This window comes from Tupaia chinensis, unplaced genomic scaffold (assembly GCF_000334495.1).
Source record: "Tupaia chinensis unplaced genomic scaffold, TupChi_1.0 Scaffold142716_1, whole genome shotgun sequence".
In the NCBI taxonomy this organism is placed as follows: domain Eukaryota; kingdom Metazoa; phylum Chordata; class Mammalia; order Scandentia; family Tupaiidae; genus Tupaia; species Tupaia belangeri.
The window spans coordinates 1,583,582-1,604,869 of record NW_006202562.1 but is presented as its reverse complement, the minus strand read 5'-3'; positions in this window follow the sequence as shown (position 1 = coordinate 1,604,869).

The following is a 21,288-nucleotide window of genomic DNA, read 5'->3' as shown; positions in this document are numbered from 1 at the left end:
CACATAGTCATCACGACAAAGAAGAACAACTGACAATATTCCACACCTTTTCATGATGAAAACTCTCAACAAACTAGTGACAGAGGAAAACTATTGAGTTGTCAGAAAAGTCATGACCCAATTTTGCATAGAAAGACACAGAAGAAAATAGGTCATAACTTTTCTGACAACCCAATACTTCAACATGAAAAAGAACACATATGAAAAATCCACAACTAATATTACACTTAATTATGAAAGACCAAAAGCCTTTCCTTGAGTTTCAGAAACAAGACAAAGATGTCTGTTTCACCCCTCCACTCAATATAGTATTGGAAGTTCTAAACTAAAATATTAGGCAAGACAAAAAAAATAAGCAGCATCTAAATTGAAAGGAAGATATTCAATAGTCTCTGAAGATAATACTTTTGTATATGTTAAGAATCCTAAAGATTCCACAAAAAATCTGTTAAAACTAATAAGTTAATAAAATTATAGCAATGCAATTTTATATGAAATCAACCTGCAAGGGGCCAACAGATGGCATGGTGATTAAAGTGCTAGACTCCCACATGGCTAACCAAGGTTTGAGACCTGACCTGGAGTCTTAAAGATCATACCAGGTGTATGTCCATATATGCACAAAGTCCTAGAAGGAGAATGAAGGAGAAGGAATTACTATGTGGCCACCCCCCTGGAGAATGGTTTCTCACTGTCTCTCTCCAGAAAGTAAATTTATGAACCCTATGTCAAAAACAAAATACAAAAACAAAACCAAAAAAAAAAAAGGGAAAAAGAAAGGCAACCTGCAAAATTCAGTTATGTTTCTATGCATTAACAATAAATAATCCCAAAAAGAAATTAAGAAAAATATTCATCTACAATATCATTGGAAAAATAAAATACTTAAGTGTACACCTGAAGAGGTAAAAGATTATGCATTGAAAACTACTAGACATTTCTGAAAGAAGTAAGATAGAAATAAATGGAAAGACGTTTCATGTTCAAAGATTAGAAAACTTAATACTGCTGAAATTTCAGTAACACTGAAAGAGATGTACAGATTCGATGTAACCCCTGCAAAAATTTCAGTGGCACTTTTTGCAGAAAATCCTTCCTAAAGAGGGGTACTGATGGAAAGACAGACATATAGAAGGGAATGGAATTGAGAACTCCAAAAACAAAAACAAAACCTTGGTTAAGTCATTTTTTTTTTTTGAGAGGTTTTCACTATAGGGCGCGTGCGCTTGCCAGACAGACAGAGAGAGACATAGAGACAGAAAGCGAGAAATCACCCCCCAGGGGGGATGGTCACGCCGCAATCCCTTCTCCTCCATTCTCCTCTCGGGATCTTGGGCACGCACGCACACGCGCCCGGCGTGAGATTTAAGCCACCGGGTCCGGGACGCGAACCGCAGTCGACTACGTGGGAGTCCAGCGACATAGCCATTACGCTAACTGCTGATTCCCGGTTAAGTCATTTTTGACAAGAGAGCCAAAATCGTTCAATAGAGAAAGGACAGTCTTTTCAACAAAAATTACTGGGGAAATAGGATATCTACATGCAGAAGAACTGAATTGTTTCTCTTACTTTGTAACATACACTACAACTAGCTCAAAATGGATTGTAGACCTAAATGCTTAAACTATAACTCAGAAGAAAACATAGTTTTATGACATTGGATTTGGTGATAATTTCTTAAATATAACAGCAAAAACACAGACAAAAGCGGAAAACCTGTACTTGTGCAAAAAAACGCTTTCTGTAGAAATCTGATACCGAAGGGCAGAGCTGCTATTGTTTGGCAGGAAAACCTCTGTCAAGGGATTACCTGTCAGATTGGCTGTTTCTGCTGAGAAACGAGCGTAGCCAGATTCCACGGTCTAACAGGTGCACTAGGCACCTGTCCAACTAGCAGGAAGGGACCTGCACTGCCCTCGCGCACAGACCTCTGCCGTGAATTGTAAACACGCCATTATTCTCCTAAATCAGCTAGCCGATTAATTTGTTTCAAACTGTTGATCCAACTATAAAAAGCACGCCAAGGCAGTTTTAAATATAATTTAAAAATGTACAAAGGAGGGAGCCATAACAAAAAGTTTGTTTTCTTCATTTCTTTTGCTTAGTTTTGGTAATTTTTGTTTTACAAAGAATCTTTTTTGATGGAAATCAGTTTTGATTTTTCATAGTGCATGTTTGTGCTACATGAATTCCTTTTTTATAGAGAGCTCTTTTTTTGGTTTTCTAAATATTTATTTATTAATTTATTATTTTTATTTTACATACAGTGACTGAACATCATCACAGCACACAAAACACAATTTCCCATCCAGAATACACTGTATAGTGGCTTAATCATACATGTTATTGTCAACAAATAGTTTTCCATTTCTTGTTTTGTGTATATATATATCTAGAGAGAGAGATATAGATATAGATATAAATATAGATATAGATATAGATATATAGTGTGTGTGTGTATATATATACATAAATACATATATATATGTATACATATGTGTATATATATAAGCACTACACACACACACACATATATTTTATTTCCCTTATATCTCACTCTCTGCCATTTCCCATCCTCCTTCCACACTGTCTCTGGTATCTGCAGTTCCTTTCCATTCTTTTTTTCCCCCACATTTTATTGATTTGCAAAATATCTTTAAAAAAAGAATTATTCATTTAATTTTATATATTCATTCATTTATTTTAATTTTAACAGAGAAAGACACACATACACACACAGAGAGAGAGAGAGAGTGGGAAAGTGAGAAAGCAAGCCACCAGTCCAGGACTCCCACATGGTAGACCACCATGCCAATTGCTGGTGCCCAAAGTATCTTATTTAATCTAACTACTTTTGATAGCAAGTTCAGTTGATATATACATATCTGTGAATATACGTTTGACTTAAGGCATGAAACTCTGTGAGTAGAATGAATATATTATAAAGTAGCACCTATCTGATGCTATATAGCTTACTGTGATCACTAAATAGGTATTTTCAAATATATTTCTTAGTTTCAAGACAGGCAGTTTTAGCTTTAGTAAATCAAAATTTAAAAAAAAAATGTTGGGACCAGCAGTTAGTGTAATGGCTATGGTGCTGGACTCCCATGTAGTCAACCGCGGTTCGAGTCCCGGATCCGGTGGCTTAAACTCACACCGGGCGAGTGTGCGTGCGTGCCCAAGATCCCAAGAGGAGAATGGAGGAGAAGGGATTGCGGCGTGGCCATCCCCCCTGGGGAGTGATTTCCTGCTTTCTGTCTCTCTGTCTCTCTCTGTCTGGCGAGCGGCACGTGCCCTATAGCAAAAACCTCTCCAAAATAAGAAAACAAAAATGTTAAGAGAACTTTGCTGAAGACTTAAAGCCAGGAAACAGGTTAGGATTCTGTTCAAATAGTAGGTACATAGACCTATCAACAACTCAAGAGAAGAGAAAAATCCTTAACTCTGGAAAACAAAGCATAGAAGAAGATCAGTAATGTTTTAGTCAAAAGTCAAAAAACTCTATTTCTCCAGTTCAGTCTCATGTACTTAATATATCTTCTGTTGTGGTCCAATTTTTCCATTTAAATTTGGAAAGATAACATTCAGCTCCGGACTTGACCCTATCATTAAGCTGGCCATTTTCTTAATTGTTTTTGAACTTTCATTTCTGTGTCTGACTTTAGTTTTCCTAATATAGCACTCCCTTCAGAACTTCATGGAGAACTGGTCTAGTGTCAGTAAATTCTTTCACATCTTGTTTATCTGAGAATGTTCTTATCTTCTCTTCCCATATGAAGGATAATCTTGCTGGATATAGTATTCTTGGTTGAAATTGTTATTTACTCAACACTTTGAATATATTTTCCCATTTTTTCCTTGCTTGCATTGTTTCCGATGAAAGGTCTGCTATTAGCCTGATGGGATATCCTTGACGTTTTTCTCTTGCCAATCTTAGTATCTTGTTTTTGTCTGTGGTTTTGGTCAATCTGGCTCTAATGTGTTTTGGAGAAGATCTCGGGTTGATTCTATTTGGGGTCCTTTGTATTTCTTGGGACTGGATCTTCGAATGCCTCTCTAGGTTTGAAAAGTTTTCTTCCAGGATTTCATGGAATAGATTATCAATGCCCTTGTTGATCTCTTAACCTTCTGGGATATTGATTATCAAGATGTTTGGACATTTAATGGTATCTAGTATTTTTTGTATGTTATTCTCATTTTTAACCTATTTTCTCAGTCTTCATGGTGGATTTTTCTAGTCCAGTGATTCTGTCTTCTACATCTGAGATTCGATCTTCTGTATGATCTAGTTTGCTTTTAATACTTTCAAAGGAGGTTTTGACTTCCTGTATTATAGCCTTCATCTCTAACAGTTCCATCTGATTGTTTTTTATGGTGTTTATTTCCTCTTTCAGATCATGCAAGAACTTCCTCACCCCCTGGAACTCATCGGCTCTTTTCTCCTGCCTCTTCTGGAGTTCATTCTCTCTCTTCTCTTGCATCACTGTTAGCTTTGTCAAAAAAATTCTTTTTTTTTTTTTTGAGAGGTTTTTGCTAATAGGGTGCATGCTCTCGCCAGACAGACAGAGAGAGACAAAGAGACAGAGAGACAGAAAGCGAGAAATCACCCCCCAGGGAGGATAGCCATGCCGCAATCCCTTCTCCTCCATTCTCCTCTCGGGATCTTGGGCACACATGCACACGCGCCCGGTGTGAGTTTAAGCCACCGGGTCCAGGACTTGAACCTCAGTAGACTACATGGGAGTCCAGCGACATAGCCATTACGCTCACTGCTGGTCCCATATTCTAAATTCTTTATCAGACATTTCCATTGTACTCTCTGGATAAAAAGGAATTATTCTTTTCCCTTGGAGGCAAGGTATTTTCTTGGTTTCTCATATTTATTATGCCTCTGCAGTGATTTCTGGTCATCCAATGGATTATACATTCCTTCTCAATTTCTAGAAGGTCAATATGAGTGTTCCAAGGCATCCAGGAGGAGATGATCTGCAATCTTTTTGCCGTTCCGTTTTTCTCCCTTTGTGCGGCAGATTCGATGGGAATTGAGAAATATGATGACCCTAATAGTATACAGATGTTTGGCTATGGTTCACTTACACCTGTCTAGATACTCAGTGCATGGAGGCAGAGCAGCAAAGTGATGAGAGTAAAAGAAAAAGAATAAGAAAACAGAGAAAGAGGGAAAAAAAGAGAGAGGGAAAAAAAGAGAAAATATATATTTCATTTTTCTTTTAAAAAGCAAAAAATGAAAACTGTGCTGCACTTGTAGTTCTCAGCTCCAGTGGAGGAGTCAGTCTTCTTCCGAAGACCTGCCCTTTTGCTGCTTCTAAATGGGAGGGGGGAAAGGCAATTATTACCAAGGTAAAGGAGGATCTGAGAGCCAAGAAAATACTTTACCTTGAAATGTTTTTAAAAAATGAAAAGACTGAGAGAGACAGAGAAGGACAGGGACAGAGAACCCTACCACTCAAAAATCAGGTCTGGAGCATGAAGTCACAGCAGAAAATCTTCATTACTCTTAGCCCCTGAAAGCACTAGTTCTCAGCTCCAATGGAGGAGTCAGTCTTCTTCTGAAGGCCTGCCTTTTTGCCTCTCCTAAGTGAGAAGGGAAAAAGTGGATTATTAGCAAGATAAAGAAGGATGTGAGAGCCAAGAAAATACTTTAACTTAAAAACTTTTTAAAAAAAAAGAAAAAGAAAAAGAAAAAAAAAAGAAAAGAAAAGACCAAGAGAAATAGAGAGAGACAGAAAGAGAGGAGGAGCAGGGCGCTGTACCACTCAAGAATGGGGTCTGGAGGGTGAAGTCTCAGCAGAAAATACTTTCATAGAGAGATTTTTGCTATAGGGCTATAAGGCACATGTGCTCACAGAAAGGCAGAGAGACACAGAGAGACAGAAAGCGAGAAATCACTCCCCAGAGGGGATGGCCACGTCGCAATCCCTTCTCCTCCATTCTTCTCTCAGGATCTTGGGCACACATACACACTGCTGGGTCCGGTACTCAAACCACATTCAATGACATGGGAGTCCAGCAATGTAACCATTACGCCACCCACTGGCCCCAGCTACATGAATTCTTAAACTCTAAGATATGATCAGAAAATCACTTGTGTTCAGTCAAGGAATACACTCCATTAAAAAAAATGTATAAATACATTTTGTTTAAAAACTTATGCCATGGGGTACTATATACAATGAAAATAATGAACTCGATATAGGCACCAAAATATGGATGAAATGATAAATGCTGCCTTATGGAAGTGAAGTAGGACACCTGATATCCCTGCTCATGTAATGTCATGCATTTGAAATTTCAAAGCAGGAAAAATGAGGCCATACTGGCTAGCACTCCCCGCAGATAAATGAGGAAGGATTGGATTTACATACCAAGAAATTGCTTCGCTTTGGGTTTGGGAGAGGGGCACTGAACAGAATGTGCAGGGGCAGTGTACCCCCCGACCTGCACAGTAACCAGATGCTAACTCTACAGCTGGTCATTGCACCACTCAGACACATTTGGGGCAACTTTCCTGGTGCAGGTCATATTTCAAAGTATAGAAGTCCAAAGTTATTGGTTTAAATAAATATAAAACTTACATCAACAAGGTATATATAAGAAAAAAATCATTTTAATGTAGAAGCACAAAGGTTATGGAAAGGAGACAAGAAAGAATCTTAAATATTATAATACAGAAAAATAAATAATACCTAGGAAGACAAAAATTGTAATACATATAAAACTATAATTATACTAATTTAAAGATGAAAAATCTCACAGTGGATAAAAGCAAAATCTAATGATGTGCTACTTATCTGAAAAAACACTTTAAAATACAGAAGAAAGGGGACCAGCAGTTAGTGTAATGGATATGTCACTGGACTCCCATGCAATCAACCATGGTTTGAGTCCCAGACCTGGTGGCTTAAACTCACACCGGGTGCATGTGTGTGCGTGCCCAAGATCCCTAGAGGAGAGAAGAGGAGAAGGGATTGCCAAGCATGGCCATCCCCCCAGGGGGTGATTTCTTACTTTCTGTCTCTCTGTCTTTCTGGCAAGTACACGCGCCCTATAGCAAAAACGTCTCTCCCCCCAAAAAAATAAAAAAAGACAGAAGAAAGTTAAAAATAATGAAATGGGGAACCAGCAGTTAGCGTAATGGCTATGTCGCTGGACTCCCACGTAGTCGACCGCGGTTCGTGTCCCGGACCAGGTGGCTTAAAACTCACGCCGGGCGCGTGTGCGTGCGTGCCCAAGATCCCGAGAGGAGAATGGAGGAGAAGGGATTGCGGCGTGACCATCCCCCCTGGGGGGTGATTTCTCGCTTTCTGTCTCTATGTCTCTCTCTGTCTGTCTAGGCGAGCACACGCGCCCTACAGTGAAAATCTCTCCAAAAAAAAAAATAAAAAATAAATGATATACCAGATGATCTTTGGGGTCTTTCGTGCGTGCCCAAGATCCCGAGAGGAGAATGGAGGAGAAGGGATTGCGGCGTGACCATCCCCCCTGGGGGGTGATTTCTCGCTTTCTGTCTCTATGTCTCTCTCTGTCTGTCTAGGCGAGCACACGCGCCCTACAGTGAAAATCTCTCCAAAAAAAAAAATAAAAAATAAATGATATACCAGATGATCTTTGGGGTCTTTGAGGACCAGCAGTTAGCATAATGGCTCTGTTGCCGTACTCCCATGAAGTCAACTGCGGTTCAAGTCCTGGATTTGGTGGCTTAAACTCATGCCAGGCACATATGCATGCATGCCTAAGACCCCAAGAAGAGAATGGAGGAGAAGGAATTACAGCGTGGCTATCCCCCTAGGGGGCTGATTTCTTGCTTTCTGTCTCTCTGTTTCTCTCTGTCTTTCTGGCAAATGCATGCATCTTATAGCAAAAAACTCTACTCCCGCCCCCCCCCCAAAAAAAGCTGTGAGGTCTCATATTACTCTTCAAGAAAGAAGAAAGCAGGTTGATCTGTCATGGAATTGCAGAAGTCCACCATCACTGGTATCATGGAGCACGAAGGTGTTGGGGTGTTACCATCGTTAGAACATGCTCACTTACAATACAATCAGGAAAGTATTTACAGGCAATAATGGCAAGACCTATAGGCCGAAATAGATTACTATCTTCTGTAGATACTGAAAATTTTCTTAAAAATCAAAAACGAAAACACAGACAAGACAGTGCTATCACTAATGAAGCAGTCAGAAGACATGCGTGTGTCTTAGGTTGTCGAACACAGAAAGCCCTACACCCACCAGGCCAGGGTGACTCTGCACTGAGGACCCTGAGATCTGGATTGCCTAGGGCCTGCGGACATCCGTCTGCCACAGCAGCCTTCCTCACACGGAGTTCCACTAGCCTATCAGGCCCTACGAAAACAACCTGAGTGAATATTGTCTTCATTCTACCAAGAGAGGTAAACTAGTAGCGGTCTAGAGGCATAGACGATAAGTGAATATTTGTCTACAACCGTCTTTTAGGACACTGGGCTTTGTCCTCTCATGATATCTGTCTGGGAGAGCGTAAGGAGCAGGAGTCACACAGGGTATCAGTAGCAAGTTGGCTTTCCTTCTTGGCTGCTTTAATGCCGGCTCATAAAGCCCCACAGGGCAGGGCCTAGACAACGGCGCAGTGGTAAAAGACGATGCTTTGCAAGGCTGCCCACGTGGAGAGGTTCTGGGTTTGTGTACAGAGACCTCCCCATAGCAGTGGGCAGGGGCATGCCCATGACCTGGGGCGGGTGAGGCTGAGGTCGGCCCGTGGAGAGGAGATCCTTTCATGGCTCTGTCTTTCTGTCTCTCTGTCTCTCTCACTCATGGAAGCAACTTTAATAAGGAGGGTGAGCACAGAGGTACTCATCTAACTCCCAGCTATTCAGGGGGCTGAGGTGGGAGAATGGTGAGTTTGAGGCTAGTCTTGACAACACAGTGAGACTCTGTCTGTGAAACTCTAAAAATGCTTAAAAAACAAAACCCACAGAGGATGGGATGAAAAGTCAAGCACAATGGGGCCCAGAAGTACGTGTGCTGGGATCTTGGCATCTTGGCGCCCTCCCAAGTGACATGCGGGGAAATCGAGCTGACTGCAACCTCACACCATTCATAATTGTACATAAAACACTGCCTTATGGTCTGTTGTGACTCCTTGGAAGAATTTCCTATTCCAATTAGCAGAGTTGCTCCTGAAATATTTATGCATGTGAAGAATGGGTGATAAAATACTGTTGTTAATTATAATGATGACTTCAGAGAAAGTGAATCATATTATGCTGATTTTTTACTATTATTAACAGTGCAGACAGCTTGATCCCAGCGGCTCTCTCATGCACAGCTGAGTAATCACACGTGTTGTAATTCTGTAATCTCTAATTCTACAAGGTAACTACTGAGCCATTTAAATGCCTATCTTGTCAGAACCTTTGGAATTACAAGGAGCTCATGAGCGCTCATGGCTTTGAGTCATTCCGTATACCGTGATGGCACTGTCCTTAGCAGACCTCAAAATTCAAAGCTCAGGCTCGAGAAGGAAGCCGAGCACAAGGCCCGATGGGAAGGGCTCCTGGGGGAGGCAGGTAGGGAGGGCAAGGATGTGTCTGAAGCTGATCTGGAAGCAATTTGCAGACAGGACTTTAAGTTCGTGGTTTTATTATTGTTATTTTTAAATGTCCACAGGGCATGTATACTTGCTGGAGAAAGACAGAAAGCGAGAGAGAGGGAAAGTGAGAAAGCACTCCCCAGGGGAAGTGGCCATGCTGCAATCCCTTCTCCTCTGCTCTGTCTGTTTCACAAGCTACCAAGTCTGCAACTCGAACTGTGCTGTCAGCCATGTGGGATCCAGCCACCTTAACCACCATGCCACCAGGTGGCCCTCGATGGTTGTCTTATTGTTTTGTTTCTTATTCTGCTTTCACATTCACCTACCTTTCTCCTCCATTTGGCCTGGGATTTTGTCTTAAGTCCGTGTGTCTTATCAGGCGGAGCTAAGTTTCACTGTCCATTTTACTGTTTAGCGTCTTGCTTCTCATCTCCTGTCTCCGAGACCCACAGTACGTGCCTTCCCTTCCCTGAGCACCGGCACTCTCCCTGTGTGTAGCCGTGGCTCAGACCCTGGCACCTGACTAATGTATATTCCTGCCTGAGACCCTTCTCAGCAGACAGCAGGAGGGAGTGGCAGTTCTCCTGGGCTTTGTCAGCTTTCAACCTCAGCAGCTGCCAAGCGATCTGGGCAGCCACAGTGCTCTTCTCCTTTTCAAGGGTGTTAAGTCAGAGTCTCTGCCCACATTTCACACTTTCTAGTCTGCCTCTGCATGAGCTACGGTGCCTCTGAGAATGAGGCTAGTGTTCTCATACATAGTTAAAGTTGATTTTTAAAAATGGTTTTATTTGAATAAAAAATAAAGACATATGTGCAAGATATTAGAAATATCAAATAGAGGGACCAGCAGTTAGCATAATGGCTATGTTGCTGACTCCCATGTAGTCGACTGTGGTTCAAGTCCTGAACCCGGTGACTTAAACTCACGCATGTGTGTGCGTGCCCGAGATCTCGAGAGGAGAATGGAGAAGAAGGGATTGCAACGTGGCCATCCCTCTTAGGGGGCAATTTCCCACTTTCTGTCTCTCTGTCTCTATCTTTCTGGAGAGTGCACGCGCCCTATAGCAAAAAACCTCTCCAGGAAAAAAAAAAAAATAGAAATCAAATATCAGCTAGAAAGCCAGGCAGGGTGGCATGCACTTGTAATCCCAATTACTTAGGAAGCTGAGGTAAGAGGAGCCTGAGTTCAAGAATAGCTTGTGTAACCTAGGGAGTATTTGTTTCTAAAGCAAAATGATGCAAGCTACCACATAGAAACAAAAGTACATGTAACAAAAAGTAGTCAGACTCCTGGGACCAGCAGTTAGTGTAATGGCTATGTCGCTGGACTCCCATGTAGTCAACCGCGGTTCGCGTCCCAGACCCAGTGGCTTAAAACTCACGCTGGGCGCGTGTGCGTGTGTGCGTGCCCAAGATCCCGAGAGGAGAATGGAGGAGAAGGGATTGCGGCGTGGCCATCCCCCCTGGGGGTGATTTCTCACTTTCTGTCTCTCTGTCTCTCTCTGTCTGTCTGGCGAGCGCACGCGCCCTATAGCAAAAACCTCCAAAAAAAAAAAAACCCAAAAAAAAAAAAAAGTAGTCAGACTCCATCATGATAATAAGGTGCCCAGCTTCCTCCCCAGAGGCACTTGATTCTAACATTCTAACAACTTTGTTTTTTACTTTGTTTCATTTTGCTTTTTTTTAGCTTAACTTTTGAGAAATAATCTATGCAAATAGATATGCAAATTTTAGATAGGATTTTGGTATGCAAAAGCAAATGCACTATGCAAATATAAGTATGTTTTTTCCTTCTACACAAATGAAAATATGTACACTCTGTATTCTACAGTTTTATTATACTTCACATTGTGGAGATGATTCCATTGTATCAAAAATAGAGACAGAATTCTTGTTCTAACAGAGGCACATTTCTTTGTCTGAACATCCTTTGGTTATTTAGCTAGTTCCTACTGGTGAGCATTTGCTTAGGTCCAGATGTACTCTTACAAAGTCATTCCTACACATTTGTCCTTGCACAGAAGTGACCATATCTACATGCTGAATTTCCAGATTGGCGATGGCTAGAACAGTGTGGTTTAACTTTAGAAAGATATTGCCTAATTAGCCTTGGGAGAGGTTGTGCAGAATTGACGCGCAGACTAACCACCGTATTTTCCTAAGCAACTGGTTTCTGGATGTTGTTCAGTAAATTCTGAAAAATCACATTTTCTAAATATTTTCAGCTTTTTAAAAATATATATCTTGCAAAATACTGGGAATGCTGCCTTGTCCATTCCATGTGTGAAGCTCATCTCATTTAAGTGACTAGTGTTTGAGTGATAACCACAGACATTCTTACTTGTGCCTTAAGCAGAGGTCGCCAGAGTGTCTACAGGCAACGTGGTGTTTGACTTCTCTTTAGAGACCTGTGCGAGTACAAAGCTGTAGCTGAGATCAGTGTTGACAATCCGTCTGATGCTCCTGGGAGTCACACTCCTGATGCCTTTCCAGCATTTTTGCAGAATTGTTCGTTCTCCTTTAGCTTCTGTGACCAAGTACTTTATAGACACTTACAGATTTACTAATGTTGAACCTTTTTTGAAGTCCCAAGATGAATTTGCAAATGGAGGTGGTATGGAGCAGGTGGCATGCAGGTTAAGGTGCTAGTTTCCAGATGGCCAAGTACATGGTTTGAATCCCGGATCTGGCAGCTTAGAAATCACATCCTGCCCGTGTGTGTGTGTGTGTGTGTGTGTGTGTGTGTGTGTGCCCAAAATCCCAAGAAGAAAATAGAGGAAAAAGGATTGCAATATGCCCCTCCCCGTCCCCACTCCTGAAGGTGATTTCTAACTTTCTCTGGCAAGTGCATATACCCTATAGCAAAAACAAAAAACAAACAAAAAATGTCCCAAGATGAAACTCACTTGGCTGCATTGAACGGTTCTTCAAATGGACAATGGGTTCTATTTGCCAATATCCTGGACTTTTGCACTGAAAATCTTCAGTGTGTCCAGATCTACCTTAGAAAAATCTTTGTGTCCTTGAAAGTCCAATGTACAACAGGCCAGTCCCCCTTTCCTCATCATCACACTGTAGAGGCATGCCCACTCACCCAAGCTGTCCAACTCCCAGTCTCCAGACAGTCCTTTATCATCTCATTTGATCTTTGAAGAGATCAAATTGTCAGAAAAATTGGTCAAAAAGCAATTGAATGGTCTTCCTCTAAGTATGCACACCAATAAGAAATATAACACTTGAGACACCTGTCCAGGTTGGTCCTTTTCATACCCACCTTGTGTGACATGATCATTAAAGCCTTATCGAATCCTCTATGCCGGGACCAGCTCAGCATAAACACGTTTCTCTGGGTGGCGAAGGCTGTGGATTAGAAATAGACGCAATAACAAATGCACAAGGACACACAAATAGAGAAAAGCGAGGGTTGGGTGGGCACAGCTTCTCTGATGGAGAAGTTGCGACCAGAACAAGCCTCAGGTTTATTCTTTTAAAGGGCAGAAAATGGGGGAAGGGGAAAATGGGGTTCAAAAGGAATGGGGGAGAATAGGGGAGGAGGAAATGGAACGCAAAGCCAGTTGTTTTTGCATGTAAATCGTCTGAAGATGTGAAAATGACTGGCGCCAATAATTTCTCTGATCTTTTTTGGGGGACAATCTTATAAACACCTTTAGCCCTGATACTGGGCAGAATCTGGCTGTTGGGTGTCAACAACAACCAGAAGACAACAATTGACAGCAGGCAAATACTGTTTTCATAGGTAGATGCTTCTCAAAAACCCTGCTAGAGTAGCTTAGGGAAACACATTTCGGCATGTGTCTATAGGGCCACATGTTTTCAGACTGGCTGTTCTCCACACCTCTACAGATGGGCGGGCTGCCATCTTCTCTGGTTACCCTCGTAGCCTTCAATCCTTAACCCCCATTTTGCAGAAAGGTAACCTGAGGTTTGAGGATGTAACCCTCACTTATAGTCACCAACTAGTGATCTTGTCATGTCTGAGCACTGCATGGAGTCAGGGCTGCCTCCCTCCGAAATGTCTTTCCCTCCACATCCTCTTTCTAGCTCCTCCATACACCTTCCTTAATTCACCCTTAGATGTGTTTCTCTAAGTAGGTGTACACATTCCTAAAATACTTCTCCCTCCTAGAACACACGCTGTTTAGGGAATGGACACATCTCTCAGATATATTTTGCACACCAATGACTCTGGAGATTGTGTTTGCTCAGAGATTGCTCTGCCAGACTGAAACTTATTGACCCTGTTGAATAGTGCCTTAAAGAAACGCCTAAGTTCTAAAACCACTGCTTCTGTGAATTTTGCCAGACATTAAATCCACTCGCGTATCACCTTTCAATGACCCCAGCTCTGTGGAAAAGAGTCTGAGGTACTGGTCTTTTCGCAATTTGATTCTCCATTATCTTTATTTTTCAAATGTGTGCCCTCTTCTACTCTATTCATTTATTTTATTGCCAGAGGGTATGAGTGCTTGCCAGGAAAAAAAAAGGCCTCCTCAGTGAGGTGTGATCATGCTTCAATCTCTTTTCCTCCATTTCTCTACCCAGTCAGGACTTGGGCATGGGCACACATGGGGCCAGGATCTGAACCATGGATGGCCATGCGGTCCGGCTTTCCAACGGAGCGCTTACCTGCTGCACTTACGGATCTGCCTCCATCATCTCTAACGTGGAAAAAACTTCTGATTATGTTTGGGGAGAAACAATTCAGTGAGTCAAATGATTAAAATAGAGGAGAATGTGTTGGCGCCGGTGGCGTAAATGCATTAGAACCCCCCAACCCAAGGCAGGACTGAAAAGGGACATTTAAAAAGTAAAGCTCCGAGTACTACAGCCAGGAGGGATGTCAAGGCCCCTCTTCCGCCTCCTGTCTGCAGACGGGAATCACGTACTTCATCAGTGGGAGAGGCTTGCTGATGCTCTGCTTGCAAGACTCAGCTCCCTCACCTTGCTACGGTTTGCGTGTGTCTCCCCATCATTCATGTATTCAATCTGGTGTTGAGAGGGTGGGGACTCGATCCTATTATAGTGTTGAAAGGTAAGGCCCTTGGGAAGTGATTGGGCATCAGGGTAGGTTTATAAAAAGACACAGGGATTAGTAGGTGGCGTGGTGGATAAGTTGTACTCCCACGTGGCCAACCACAGTTCAAGTCCCAGCAGCTTGAAAATCACTCCAGGCATGTGTGTGCGTGAGTCCAAAATCCTGAGAGGAGAATGGAGGAGAAGGGACTGTGGCATGAACATGCCCACTGGGGGAGTGATTTCTCACTTTCCCTCTCTCTGTCTCTCTCTGGTGAACCTAGGCCCCATGGCAAAAAGCTACAAAAAAAGACAAAGAACACAGACACATGCTTGCTCTTGCCCTAGCAGACGATCCTCCCCATATGTGGCCCCATGTCTTGGACCTCCAAATCCATGAACTAAATAGACCTCTATTCTTTCTTTTAAGAATTATTTATTTTATTTATTATTATTATTTTTAAAATTTGCTATAGGGCACGCATACTTACCAGAGAGAGAGAAAATGAGAAAGCAAGCTGCCAGGTCGAGGACTCAAACTGCAGTTGGGAGTCCAGCACCTTATCCACCAAGCCACCTGCTGGCCAAGATACTATGTTTTTAAATTACTCAGACTTGGGTGTTTCTGATGTCAGCAACATGGGAGACTGAAGCACCGCCCTTGGTATGTCTTCCCAGATCAACGGTGAGAATGGTACCTGTGACTCACGGTGTACTCTGCGTGTCAGTTCTCAGCCGAGCTGCCCAGGGCGTTTGCTCAGTGAGACCCCGACTCTTGTGTTCCAGTGCGGGCCCTCACAAATACACTGTCTCTGCTTGGAGAGCAGGTTCTGCACACCGCCCAGGCCCCGCATTCCTGGGTAACAGTCAGCGGGATCCTGGTCCTCCCTTTTGCTGGTAGTACAATAAGAGGAGGCTGAGGACCTTTCCTGGGCCTTTCCCTCCAGTCAAACCCCCCCCGCCCCAAATGTGAGCCCTCAGTTGTCTGACACCCAGAAAGCATGACCTTGAAGAGGAAGTAGGTGGTAGGTGAAGGGCACAGGGTGATCCCAAATGCCTTGAGCACTTTGTTTCCTGAGAAAGAAGAGGCGCGTCCAGCCCCATAGTTCAGGGTTATTCTGGAGCATCCAGAATAAATCAAATACAAGGAGACTCATGTACCAGAAAGATGTCTCCAACTACAGGACGCACAGTCTGGCTCCTTTAAGAATTTCCTTCAAAGAAATGATAGCAACACAAGGAAATCCAGTAGAAGTGATTCCAACATTTATTCAGTCTCCTATAAAGGCGATTATAGTGGGGAAGAACACTCTTCTTTAAAAAAGTTTATTCATATTTTCTGAAAGACAGAGGAAGAGATCGGGGGTTGGGGTAGGGAGATAGGTGTGTGTTCACGAGAAAGAGAGAGAAGCATGCAACCCCAACAAGGCCTTCATGCCGTGGCCCACCCCGTGCCATCTGACCCCCATCACGGGCATATGCAGCAACACACGTCATGCTCAGGGATGCAACTGGATGTAGGGGGGCCCGTTCTGTGTGAGTCCAGCCATGCCACAGTGGCCTCAGCGTTCTCAACTTCAAAACCCTCTGAACAACCTCCCCCCTCCCCTCTCATACCCCAGCCGCTGCCGCTCAGCAGCTGGCTCTTCTTTCTCCTCCCTTTTCCGCAGACTCTGTCCAAACCCAGCCTGCCCCATGGCTCAGGCCTTCCTTCTCTACCCAGTTCTCCATGTGTGCTCATAGGCCTCACGGCAGTTTCAGCTTTACCTTCCCTTTGCCTGCTACTCAAATTATGTCCAAAACGGAGGCACAAGGCCCAAGAAAGCCAGTCCTTCTCTCTCAGAAAAGGTGCTGAGAGCAGGAGAGATCACAAACACCTAAAGACTCATGTCTTTTCTTTCACTACCTCGACAAGTGTCGTGCAACAGGTTCTGTTTCTCAGCACCATGCTTCAACATCCTGAGCTTTCTTCACCGCTATCTAATTGCTAAGGAGAGAGAGAGAGAGAAAACGTAGATTTCTGAGAAACTCTTAGAAATGATTGCAATAAATTTAGAATAATTTAATTTTAATTTAATTAATTAATTATTATTATTGTCGTTTTCTTTTAATTTGCTTCAGGATACATGCTCTCTACAGAGAGAGACAGAGAGAAAGTGAGAAAGCAAGCCACCGGGTCCAGCACTCAAACCACAGTCAGCCATGTGGGAGTCCAGCACCTTAACCACCTTGCCCTGATTGCAATAAATTAACCTCGTTCTTGTCCAGGCTAGTGTATGTGAGGAAAAGAATAGCGGATGCCATAATTTCTTAGATCAAATTCTTAGTCATACAATCACAGCTCCTTTCATTTCTTTTCAGCTCAGGTAGTGGTTTAAAAATGTTACGTCAAAAGTACATACATATTGGGAATCAAACGAATCCTCTACCCACCTCTCTCTTCAGCAAACTATTATTATTATTATTGTAAATTTTGCTATAAGGTGCATGCCCTTATATCAGGGACCATAGAGAAAATGAGAAAGCACTCCCCTCAAGGGTAATGGCCACCCTACAATCCCTTCTCTTCCATTCTCCTCTTGGGATTTTGGGTTCACAAGCACACATGCCTGGTATGTTTTTCAGGCCACCAGGTCCAGGACTCAAACTGCACAGTTGACCATGTGGGATCCAGTCACCTCAACCACCATGCCACTGGCTGGCCCCATCAACAAACTATTATTAATAATTTTTTATTCCTTCCCAAAATACACCTCTGCCATCCAAAATCATTTGCCTGATGTCACTGATCTTTAGATTTTGATCTTTATTTGAATCCTTTTGTGAATAAAGGGTCCTGAGGGAAATCCTTCAAAAAAATAAAAAAGATCTTATACTGAATTTTAAGGATTTTTAAATGCAGTTCAGTATAGTTCAATCCTTCTCCAAGAGGAGAAGTTCTCTGGGACCTACTGGGTAGCCCCCTCGACCTCCAGTCTGGGAAGTCCAACAAGGTCAACACTGTCTCTCGTGCATGAATGTGGGGGTTCACTCAGTGCTCTGCAGTGTGTCCCCCACTCCACCACAACTTCTGCTTTCCTACCTGCAGACAATACCAAATACAGCTGGGTGATGGGGAAATGCCTTGGAAATGCCTGAAGATGACAAGGCTGAACGTAATCGTTACCAAGATGTGCTGGTGGCCTACGTGTTGCAAATCAATATCAGATGTCTAAGAAAATGCAGCCTTTTAACAATCTTAGTTGGAGAACCATTCTACTTCAAAGTACATGGATTCTTCAGAAAATTCATGGAAAACGTGTTATGAAGAAACTGTATCTGGGCTTCCAAATGTTTTCTCCCGAATAACTCATACTTTACCTTTTTTTTTTGAGAGAGAGATTTTTTTTGCTATAGGGCACTTCCACTCGCCAGAAAGAGAGAGCCAGAGAGACAGAAAGAGAGAAATCACCCCCCAGGGGGTAATGGCCACGCCACAATCTCTTCTCCTCCGTTCTCCTCTCGGCATCTTGGGCACACACACACACCCACCTGGCATGAGTTTAAGCCACTGGGTCAAGGACTCGGACCACAGTCGACTACTATGTCAACTCGGAGTCCACTGACATAGCCATTATGCTAATGCTGGTCCCAATAACTCGTACTTTAATTCCATTATTCCACAAATTTTTTGGAGTATGCTTGTGCATATTCAATGACTACTAAGGAATAATTAACTTATTTCATCTTCAGTTTTTATTTATTTTTCTTTCTTTATTCTTTAATATGACCAGAGAGGGACGGAGTGAGAGAGAGAAAGGGAAAGTGAGAAAGCAAGCTGCCAGGTCCGGGACTCAAACCACGGTCGGCCATGTGAGAGTCCAGTGCCCTTAGCCACCACGCCACCTGCTGGTCCCATCATCTTCAGTTTTTCCGAACTGCTTAAACTTTGGACAAAAAACACCCTCACCTTAGAGGAAGCGAGAGGCATCAATACTTACACTCCTGTGTGCTTCAACCCTAAAACAAACATGGCTGGATTTCAGAATCTTCACAAGCAGATACACCCATGGCTGAATAGTGAAGAATTAATCTTGCCAAGAGGCCTTGTCCTTGGTCCTGCTCATGGGCTCTTGGAAATAACCTCTAAAGCCTTGGAATATCCTGACTGGTAGTAACCTCTGTTATTTATAGCTTCTGTGACCAACCCTGAGAGTTTATATTAATGAAGTGATTCAATATAGAGACTTCCACTTCAGAGAGACCACCAAGGGCCAAGCAGGTGGCATGCTGGTTATGGTGCTAGACTCCCGCATGGCTGACTGTGGTTTGAGTCCCAGACTTGGTAGCTTGCTTTCTCACTCTCTCTCTCTCTCTCTCTCTCTCTTTTTCTCTGGTGAGTGCATGTGCCCTACAGCAAGTTTGCCAATAATTAATTAATAATTAATAATGGAGCCAGCAGGTGACATGGTGGTTAAGGCACTGGACTCCTACATGGCTCACTGTGGTTTGAGTCCCAGACTTGGTAGCTTGCTTTCTCTCTCTCTCTCTCTGGTGAGTGTGCGTGTCCTGTAGCAAACTGGAAAATGATAATGAAAATTAAAGTTAAATAAATAATTCTTTAAAATAATAACAATAATAATGATAACTTAAATAAATACATATTTTTTAAAAATAAAGATGAAGACCAAAGATGGCATAGTGGTTATGCCACTGGACTCCCACATGGCTAACCACGGTTAGAATCCCACATGCGGTGTATTGGGTGCATGTGCGTGTGTACCCAAGATCCTGGGATCTTGTAGCATGGCCATCCCTGCTAGGGGGAGGGTGTTGGTTGGGGGGGGGGGATTTTTCACTTTCTCTTTCACTGTCTGTCTCCCTTTCTCTGCAGTGAATACACACACCCTATGGCAAAAACCTCAAAAAACAAAAAAATGGAAGACTAACCAAGTAATTAGACAGTGGGGCTTTGAGCCTTGTGGTATCAGCCCAAGCTCCTGAGAAGGGAGGAGATCGGAACTGGGATCATGGTGCCAAGACTTGGTTAATAGGATGGACACTGAAACCACAGTAAAGCTCAGACACTGAAGTGCGGTGGGCTTCCTGGTCAGCAGTTCTCCATGTGTGGGCACGCACTGATGATGGGGGGAACACTGCCCAGAGGTGACAGCACCTCAGGTCTGGAACCTTCCCAGACTTTCTGTGTCTCTTCCTTCAGCTGGTCCTAATTTCTATCCTTGTGCAAATATAGAATATAAATATCCAAATAATACAATCATAACACATACATGATCTTAGTGTATATATCACATCATGTTCGTATCTTCTTGTCAATGCTAGGTCGATATTGCCAAACCACTCTATCAGTGATTGTATAAGGTCCATTTTATGGGTCAAGATCTATATTCTTTTTTTTTTTTTTCTAGAAAGATTTTTCTTTTCTCTATGGGGTGTGTGTGCTCACCAGAGAGACAGAGATAGAAAGCAAGAAATCAGCTCCCGGGGTATAGCCATGCTGCAATCCCTTCTCCTCTGCTCTCCTCTCAGGAGATGCATGCACATGCACCAGGTGTGAATTTAAGCTGCCAGGTTTGGGATTTGAACTGTGGTTAACTACGTGGGAGTTCAGCAATGTAACCATTATGCCATCTGCTGGTCCCAACATCCATATTCTTAAGATGCACACTAAGAAATGATAAAACGCTAATATTTCTGATGGTAAAGATTTTTGCACATTTCTGATCTGTCTGTACTATGGTGCTCTAGCCATGGGAACTTCATGTCCCCAAGTGCTGCTCCTGACACCTAAGCTTGGGCCTTGGTGACCTCTGGGAACGTGGGAGAAGCACTCAGGGGTTGACTTTAGACAAATGACTGCCCCTGTTTGCTGAGCCAAAGCCTCTTCATGGCAGCCACAGAGAGACACTGCGAGGGCATGGAGTGACACACCCAGGGCCTCTTCACTGATGGCTTAAGACAATCTTGCCTCGTCACCAGCGACTGCTCCTAAGAACACAAAGTCCAGACACTTTACAGTGGCTGCTACTTTCTTTCCCCAGCCCACTGTCAGGCTCCCCAGCCCCCCCAAGTCTGCTCCTTTGTCCCACCGTTCTCTCTCCCTCCCCACGCCGGACCCTCCCTCTCTCCATCTCTCTCTCTCCACTCACCCTAGACCTCGACACATGCTTTCACTCTCTTTCTCTGGAAAGTATGGAAACACAGGAGCAAAGCTATCAATGCAGAAGCAACCATGAGTATTTCTTCAGCATAGAAGAAAGTATGGGAACACGTCCCCACCTCCCTTCTAGAAGAAAGCTCTCCTGATAGCTTTTGAGGGTAACCTGGAGAAAAGCCAAGTGCACAGAGGGAGGTGTCAGGAAGCCTCCCTGGGCTTCTGGGAGGTCCTACCTGGAGGTCGGGCTGTTCACATCTCCGTACACCAAGAGTAATGAGGAAGGACAGTGTGGAAGCTTAGAAATGTGCTGCTATTCTTCTAAAATAGACAGAATGGTTTTGCTCCCAGGGATGTGGGACAGGCATGCATCTGCTAGTGCTGCTCTGTGTACAACTGAAAACCCTGGGAACTGCATATGAAGACTATGGGAGGGAAAGTGCAAAGGAAGACTGGCCAGGGATGTTAGACCCCGAAGAACGACGTGGCGTGGTGATGAGGCCGCCAG